This window comes from Rhinoderma darwinii, unplaced genomic scaffold (assembly GCF_050947455.1).
Source record: "Rhinoderma darwinii isolate aRhiDar2 unplaced genomic scaffold, aRhiDar2.hap1 Scaffold_765, whole genome shotgun sequence".
NCBI classification, from domain to species: domain Eukaryota; kingdom Metazoa; phylum Chordata; class Amphibia; order Anura; family Rhinodermatidae; genus Rhinoderma; species Rhinoderma darwinii.
Window position 1 is genome coordinate 27686 of NW_027464328.1, and position 7665 is coordinate 35350.

Here is a 7665-nt window from a genome sequence, read left to right on the forward strand (position 1 = left end):
CGCTGCGCCCTCCTTCTATGACTGATGAATGTTGTGGACACAGAACAAACAGAAACCCGGCACTGACATTTACCACGTGAACATTTTTATGATTTGCTGATTCCGTTTTGACAATCCACAAATATCGCAACGTTTCGGGGAATATCCGACCTTCAAACCTTCTGACAAGTGCAGAAAATACAAAGCGGACGTCACGTCATTACGTTTTGTAGGTTCGTTTCTTTATTAATGACGTGACGTCCGCTTTGTTTTTTCTGCACTTGTCAGAAGGTTTGAAGGTCGGATATTCCCCGAAACGTTGCGATATTTGTGGATTGTCAAAACGGAATCAGCAAATCATAAAAATGTTCACGTGGTAAATGTCAGTGCCGGGTTTCTGTTTGTTCTGACTTCAGAGTTGCGTCTTCTCCGAGCTCCATCAGTCCGAGTGCCGCGTCTCCGTTATAAAGTGGACGCAGGACAGTCACCCCCATCATCCGCACTACGAGGATCACAAGACGTTCATATTCGTCATGTGTCTGTAATTATAACGGAATGATCTTGTGGCCGGGGTGACGATCGCAGTGCGAGGAGATGACGACTGGGGGGGGGGGGGTCAGTGCCGGGGAGTCACTTCCCTGATTTATGATTCACCCTCGGGATACACTGGATGATGGTGAGGGGATGATCAGTGATCGGGCCGCAGGACGGGTGATCGCCCCAATCACTGTGACCTCCACAGAACTCTAATGTTAGGTGTCGGCAGGATTCTGTATGGGGAACACGACGGGAAGGACGGAGAAGATGTCCTCAGGTTCTGTTCACATCACGTTTGCTGTATTTACAAGGAAAAGTGGTCGCCGTATACGCCAAACGTATCTATAGGGCGCCATTTACCCAACGGAGGCCAAAATAATGTCCTTAATCTCCATGGGGCTGGTGCACGCCGGTCATCCCCCCTTTTTGCTGTGTAGAGAAGTTTGCGGATCTTTTCCATGTTAGAATAATCTCCATATAACTACAACGTGCAGCTCAACAGCAACCGCCAAACCCCAGCAGACCCTGCGAGTGACGCATTTCCCCCTCAGTCAGTGAAACGCGCCGTCTCCCAGACTCTGTAAACACAGCGTGAAGGGGGAGACGACACCGACGTCCCGGACATTGCATCTGGTCATATGAAAAAAAATTAACTTGATTAGAAATAAAAACTTCTACAACTTCCTAAAAGACCTTGTGATTCAAGTCCTCACCATTTCAAGATCTCTGCAAGCTGTCAGTGAATGAGAACACTCTTATTTACACTCGGAGGCTGCAAACCCATGCATACGTAGTCCTGCTCATACAGCTGAGGGTTTGTTACAATTGTGTCAGTCTAGACAATGCTCTGTGAGCTAAACAGCCTGGAGTGCAGACTGATACATTGTTACAAACTACCAGAGAGATCTGCTGTTGCTGATGCGTTTAGCCCACAGAGCATGGTCTAGACTGAATACACTTGTAACAAACCCTCAGCTGTATGAGCAGGACTAGGTATGCATGGGTTTGCAGCCTCCGAATGTAAATAAGAGTGTTCTCATTCACTGACAGCTAGCAGAGATCTTGGAAATGGTGAGGAATTCAAGCAGAAAATCTATTAGAAAGTTGTAGAAGTTTTCATTTCTATAAACTTTTGACGTCCTTTCTTTGCAGCTGATTCTTTTTTAGCCTCGGGTCAGTTTCCGAATCATCTGCTTTATATAATCAGAACATTCTTCTTCTGCAGAGAATCCGCGGGGACTCGATGGCTTTGATGTCCGTGTGGGAAACAAGTCATTTCTCTGCCACTAATTCCCATGTGTTAAACATCAACCACCAGGAAAACATTCGTCGCCCGCTGGGTCTTATCCAACCTCCCGTCACCCGTATACAACGAGCCCGAGTCCCAAACCTCTTCCCCGTGTATCCGAGAAGAAGCCCCGATCACTCACCTCACCGGACACCGTCATGAAAAAGCTTCTCGCTGAGTTCCAGCCAAGGTTCAAAACAATACTAAATAATCAAAAATATCTGTAGAAAGGCGGGTGGAAGCGAGAGAAGTGCCTGCGAGGGAGCTCCGGAGCGAGTGTTCCACATCCTGCCCGTCACCCGTCTCCGTACATCCTGCCCCGGCACGCTCACATTCTTCCTGTACACTCGCTATAAAGAAGGAGCCTTCTGTGGAGCCTGATGAGGATCCATCCTTGTTGTGTCCCACAAAGAGCGAGACTGGGCCCGGGAATGAAGGGTGAGGGGGTCCTGCACTCCGGGACAAGCTCTGGAATCTGCAGCCTCCTTCCTCCTTCTTCTTCCCCTGGAGAGTAAACAAATGAGCACAGGGAGCAGCTAATAAGAACCATGCCCAGGAAGGAGCGCGCTCCACGTGTCAGGCACAAGAAAGACAACTCCGCCAAACGTCACCGAGACGGACCGAGAGAAGGTCACTTTTTTATTTCAGAAATTGTTACCAGTTGTTTTTACCTTCTGCGGCGCTGGATGTGACCGATGAGAAGAAGAAGAACTCCCCGGCGTCTCCCGCTGTATCTAAGAGTTTTATTGGATTGAGCTTCACGAGGTTGATTTTTATTCCAGTATCTTTGGGAGGGACCATAGAGCAGAACACACGGGGGCAGATTTATCAATGTCATATGAGAAGACCCCGATAAATCTGCCCCATGTGCCCCTCTCTGAGAAAAGTATTGATGACTACATACTGCAGGGAAGTCACATTAGTGCGGTCATTGTCACTGAATGATGTCCCCAAAATGTGACTAGAAATGTCCATCTATCTGGGCAGGTAAAAATTGATGATCTGGCCCGAGTCACGTTGGGAACACGACAATTGGGGCAGCGCGGGGGCTGAGTGGTCTGTACAATGGTCAGCACAGGGGCTCAGTGGTCAGCACGGGGGCTGAGTGGTCTGTACAATGGTCAGCACAGGGGCTCAGTGGTCAGCACGGGGGCTCAGTGGTCAGCACAGTGGTCAGTGCGGGGGGCTCAGTGGTCAGCACAGTGGTCAGTGCGGGGGGCTCAGTGGTCAGCACAGTGGTCAGTGCGGGGGCTCAGTGGTCAGTGCAGGGGGCTCAGTGGTCAGCACAGTGGTCAGTGCGGGGGCTCAGTGGTCAGCACAGTGGTCAGTGCGGGGGGCTCAGTGGTCAGCACAGTGGTCAGTGCGGGGGCTCAGTGGTCAGCACAGTGGTCAGTGCGGGGGGCTCAGTGGTCAGCACACTGGTCAGTGCGGGGGCTCAGTGGTCAGCACAGTGGTCAGTGCAGGGGGCTCAGTGGTCAGCACAGTGGTCAGTGCGGGGGCTCAGTGGTCAGCACAGTGGTCAGTGCGGGGGGCTCAGTGGTCAGCACAGTGGTCAGTGCGGGGGCTCAGTGGTCAGCACAGTGGTCAGTGCGGGGGGCTCAGTGGTCAGCACACTGGTCAGTGCGGGGGCTCAGTGGTCAGCACAGTGGTCAGTGCAGGGGGCTCAGTGGTCAACACGGGGGCTGAGTGGTCTGTACAATGGTCAGCACAGGGGCTCAGTGGTCAGCACGGGGGCTCAGTGGTCAGCACAGTGGTCAGTGCGGGGGCTCAGTGGTCAGCACAGTGGTCAGTGCGGGGGCTCAGTGGTCAGTGCGGGGGGCTCAGTGGTCAGCACAGTGGTCAGTGCGGGGGGCTCAGTGGTCAGCAAAGTGGTCAGTGCAGTGGTCAATAGCACTGACTTTCTGGATTTGATTCCGGACAAGGGCAGCATCTGAATGGAGTTTGTATGTTCTCATGGATTTCCCCTGGGTTCTCCCGGTTCCTCCCGCAACTCTGGTAGGAAATTAGCTTGTGATCTCCTGGGACTGATGTGGATGGTGACAATCTCTGTACAGCGATGCAGAATATTTAGCGCTAAATAAACAATGAAATTGAATAAATAAACTGTTTCCTACCCTCCAAAGTCTGCTCCATCTGCTGGAAAGTTCCTCACGATTGTTATTAACTGGTTCCCACGGATTATTGGAAAATACAAACAGAGAGGAAGGGACGACAATCAAGATGAAGACGATCACAGAATCCAAGAACACAACATTGAGAGCCTGAAGACCAAAGAGAAGACGGGACATTCTGGAGGAACATAAGTCACATGCTAATAACAGGAGTAGTGGCCACGAGTCCAGTGCCGGTCCTGTGTACTGATAACAGCAGAAGTGGCCACGAGTCCAGCGCTGGTCCTGTGTACTGATAACAAGAGAAGTGGCCACGAGTCCAGCGCCGGTCCTGTGTACTGATAGCAGCAGAAGTGGCCACGAGTCCAGCGCTGGTCCTGTGTACTGATAACAAGAGAAGTGGCCACGAGTCCAGCGCCGGTCCTGTGTACTGATAGCAGCAGAAGTGGCCACGAGTCCAGCGCCGGTCCTGTGTACTAATAACAAGAGAAGTGACCACGAGTCCAGTGCCGGTCCTGTGTACTGATAACAGCAGAAGTGGCCACGAGTCCAGCGCCGGTCCTGTGTACTGATAGCAGCGGAAGTGGCCACGAGTCCAGCGCTGGTCCTGTGTACTGATAGCAGCAGAAGTGGCCACGAGTCCAGCGCCGGTCCTGTGTACTGATAGCAGCAGAAGTGGCCACGAGTCCAGCGCCGGTCCTGTGTACTGATAACAAGAGAAGTGACCACGAGTCCAGTGCCGGTCCTGTGTACTGATAACAGCAGAAGTGGCCACGAGTCCAGCGCCGGTCCTGTGTACTGATAGCAGCAGAAGTGGCCACGAGTCCAGCGCCGGTCCTGTGTACTGATAGCAGCAGAAGTGGCCACGAGTCCAGCGCCGGTCCTGTGTACTAATAACAAGAGAAGTGACCACGAGTTCAGTGCCGGTCCTGTGTACTGATAACAGCAGAAGTGGCCACGAGTCCAGCGCCGGTCCTGTGTACTGATAGCAGCGGAAGTGGCCACGAGTCCAGCGCTGGTCCTGTGTACTGATAGCAGCAGAAGTGGCCACGAGTCCAGCGCCGGTCCTGTGTACTGATAGCAGCAGAAGTGGCCACGAGTACAGCGCCGGTCCTGTGTACTGATAACAAGAGAAGTGACCACGAGTCCAGTGCCGGTCCTGTGTACTGATAACAGCAGAAGTGGCCACGAGTGCAGCGCCGGTCCTGTGTACTGATAGCAGCAGAAGTGGCCACGAGTCCAGCGCTGGTCCTGTGTACTGATAGCAGCAGAAGTGGCCACGAGTCCAGCGCCGGTCCTCTGTACTGATAGCAGCAGAAGTCGCCACGAGTCCAGCGCCGGTCCTGTGTACTGATAACAGGAGAAGTGGCCATGAGTCCAGCGCTGGTCCTGTGTACTGATAACAGGAGAAGTGGCCACGAGTCCAGCGCCGGTCCTGTGTACTGATAACAGGAGAAGTGACCACGAGTCCAGCGCTGGTCCTGTGTACTAATAACAGGAGAAGTGACCACGAGTCCAGTGCTGGTCCTGTGTACTGATAACAAGAGAAGTGACCATGAGTCCAGCGCTGGTCCTGTGTACTGATAACAAGAGAAGTGACCACGAGTCCAGTGCTGGTCCTGTGTACTGATAACAGGAGAAGTGGCCACGAGTCCAGCACTGGTCCTGTGTACTGATAACAGGAGAAGTGGCCACGAGTCCAGCGATGGTCCTGTGTACTGATAACAGGAGAAGTGACCACGAGTCCAGCATTGGTCCTGTGTACTGATAACAGGAGAAGTGACCACGAGTCTAGTGCTGGTTCTGTGTACTCATAACATCAGAAGTGACCACGAGTCCACCGCTGGTCCTGAGTACTGATAACAGCAGAAGTGACCACGATTCCAGCGCTGGTCCTGTGTACTGATAACAGGAGAAGTGGCCACGAGTCCAGCGTTGGTCCTGTGTACTGATAACAGGAGAAGTGGCCACAAGTCCAGCGCTGGTCCTGTGTACTGATAACAGGAGAAGTGGCCACGAGTCCAGCGCTGGTCCTCTGTACTGATAACAGCAGAAGTGACCACGAGTCCAGCGTTGGTCCTGTGTAATGATAACAGCAGAAGTGGCCACGAGTCCAGTGCTGGTCCTGTGTACTGATAGCAGCAGAAGTGGCCACGAGTCCAGCGATGGTCCTGTGTACTGATAACAGCAGAAGTGACCACGAGTCCAGCGCTGGTCCTGTGTACTGATAACAGCAGAAGTGGCCACGAGTCCAGCGCTGGTCCTGTGTACTGATAACAGGAGAAGTGGCCACGAGTCCAGCACTGGTCCTGTGTACTGATAGCAGGAGAAGTGACCACGAGTCCAGAGCTGGTCCTGTGTACTGATAACAGCAGAAGTGACGACGAGTCCAGCGCTGGTCCTCTGTACTGACAACAGGAGAAGTGGCCACGAGTACAGCACTGGTCCTGTGTACTGACAACAGGAGAAGTGGCCACGAGTCCAGCACTGGTCCTGTGTACTGATAACAGCAGAAGTATCCACGAGTCCAGCACTGGTCCTGTTTACTGATAACAGGAGAAGTGGCCACGAGTCCAGTGCTGGTCCTGTGTACGGACAACAGAATAGGTGACCACGAGTCCAGCGCTGGTCCTGTGTACTGATAACAGGAGAAGTGACCACGAGTCCAGCGCTAGTCCTGTATACTAATAACAGCAGAAGTGACCACGAGTCCAGCACTGGTCCTGTGTACTGACAACAAGAGAAGTGACCACGAGTCCAGCGCTGATCCTGTGTACTGATAACAGGAGAAGTGACCACGAGTCCAGCACTGGTCCTGTGTACCGATAACAGCAGAAGTGGCCACGAGTCCAGCGCTGGTCCTGTGTACTGATAACAGGAGAAGTGACCACGAGTCCAGCGCTGGTCCTGTGTACTGATAACAGGAGAAGTGACCACGAGTCCAGCACTGGTCCTGTGTACCGATAACAGCAGAAGTGACCACGAGTCCAGCGCTGGTCCTGTGTACTGATAACAGGAGAAGTGACCACGAGTCCAGTGCTGGTCCTGTGTACTAACAATAGGATAAGTGACCACGAGTTCAGCGCTGGTCCTGTGTACTGATAACAAGAGAAGTGACCACGAGTCCAGCGCTGGTCCTGTGTACTGATAACAAGAGAAGTGACCACGAGTCCAGTGCTGGTCCTGTGTACTGATAACAGCAGAAGTGGCCACGAGTCCAGCACTGGTCCTGTGTACTGATAACAGGAGAAGTGGCCACGAGTCCAGCGATGGTCCTGTGTACTGATAACAGGAGAAGTGACCACGAGTCCAGCATTGGTCCTGTGTACTGATAACAGGAGAAGTGACCACGAGTCTAGTGCTGGTTCTGTGTACTCATAACATCAGAAGTGACCACGAGTCCACCGCTGGTCCTGAGTACTGATAACAGCAGAAGTGACCACGATTCCAGCGCTGGTCCTGTGTACTGATAACAGGAGAAGTGGCCACGAGTCCAGCGTTGGTCCTGTGTACTGATAACAGGAGAAGTGGCCACAAGTCCAGCGCTGGTCCTGTGTACTGATAACAGGAGAAGTGGCCACGAGTCCAGCGCTGGTCCTCTGTACTGATAACAGCAGAAGTGACCACGAGTCCAGCGTTGGTCCTGTGTAATGATAACAGCAGAAGTGGCCACGAGTCCAGTGCTGGTCCTGTGTACTGATAGCAGCAGAAGTGGCCACGAGTCCAGCGATGGTCCTGTGTACTGATAAC

The 7665-nt window shown here is 52.8% G+C and overlaps 1 protein-coding gene across 1 annotated transcript in view; it reads right to left on the minus strand.

Moving 5' to 3' along the window:
* The window catches only part of LOC142730612 (gap junction gamma-1 protein-like), a 29516-nt gene extending 27156 nt beyond the window's left edge, over nt 1–2360 (minus strand). The window contains exon 1 of the mRNA XM_075849365.1: nt 1947–2360. The gene's annotated coding sequence lies outside the window, so the exon portion shown is untranslated. The remainder of the gene's footprint in view (nt 1–1946) is intronic.
* Nucleotides 2361–7665: the final 5305 nt, after the last annotated feature.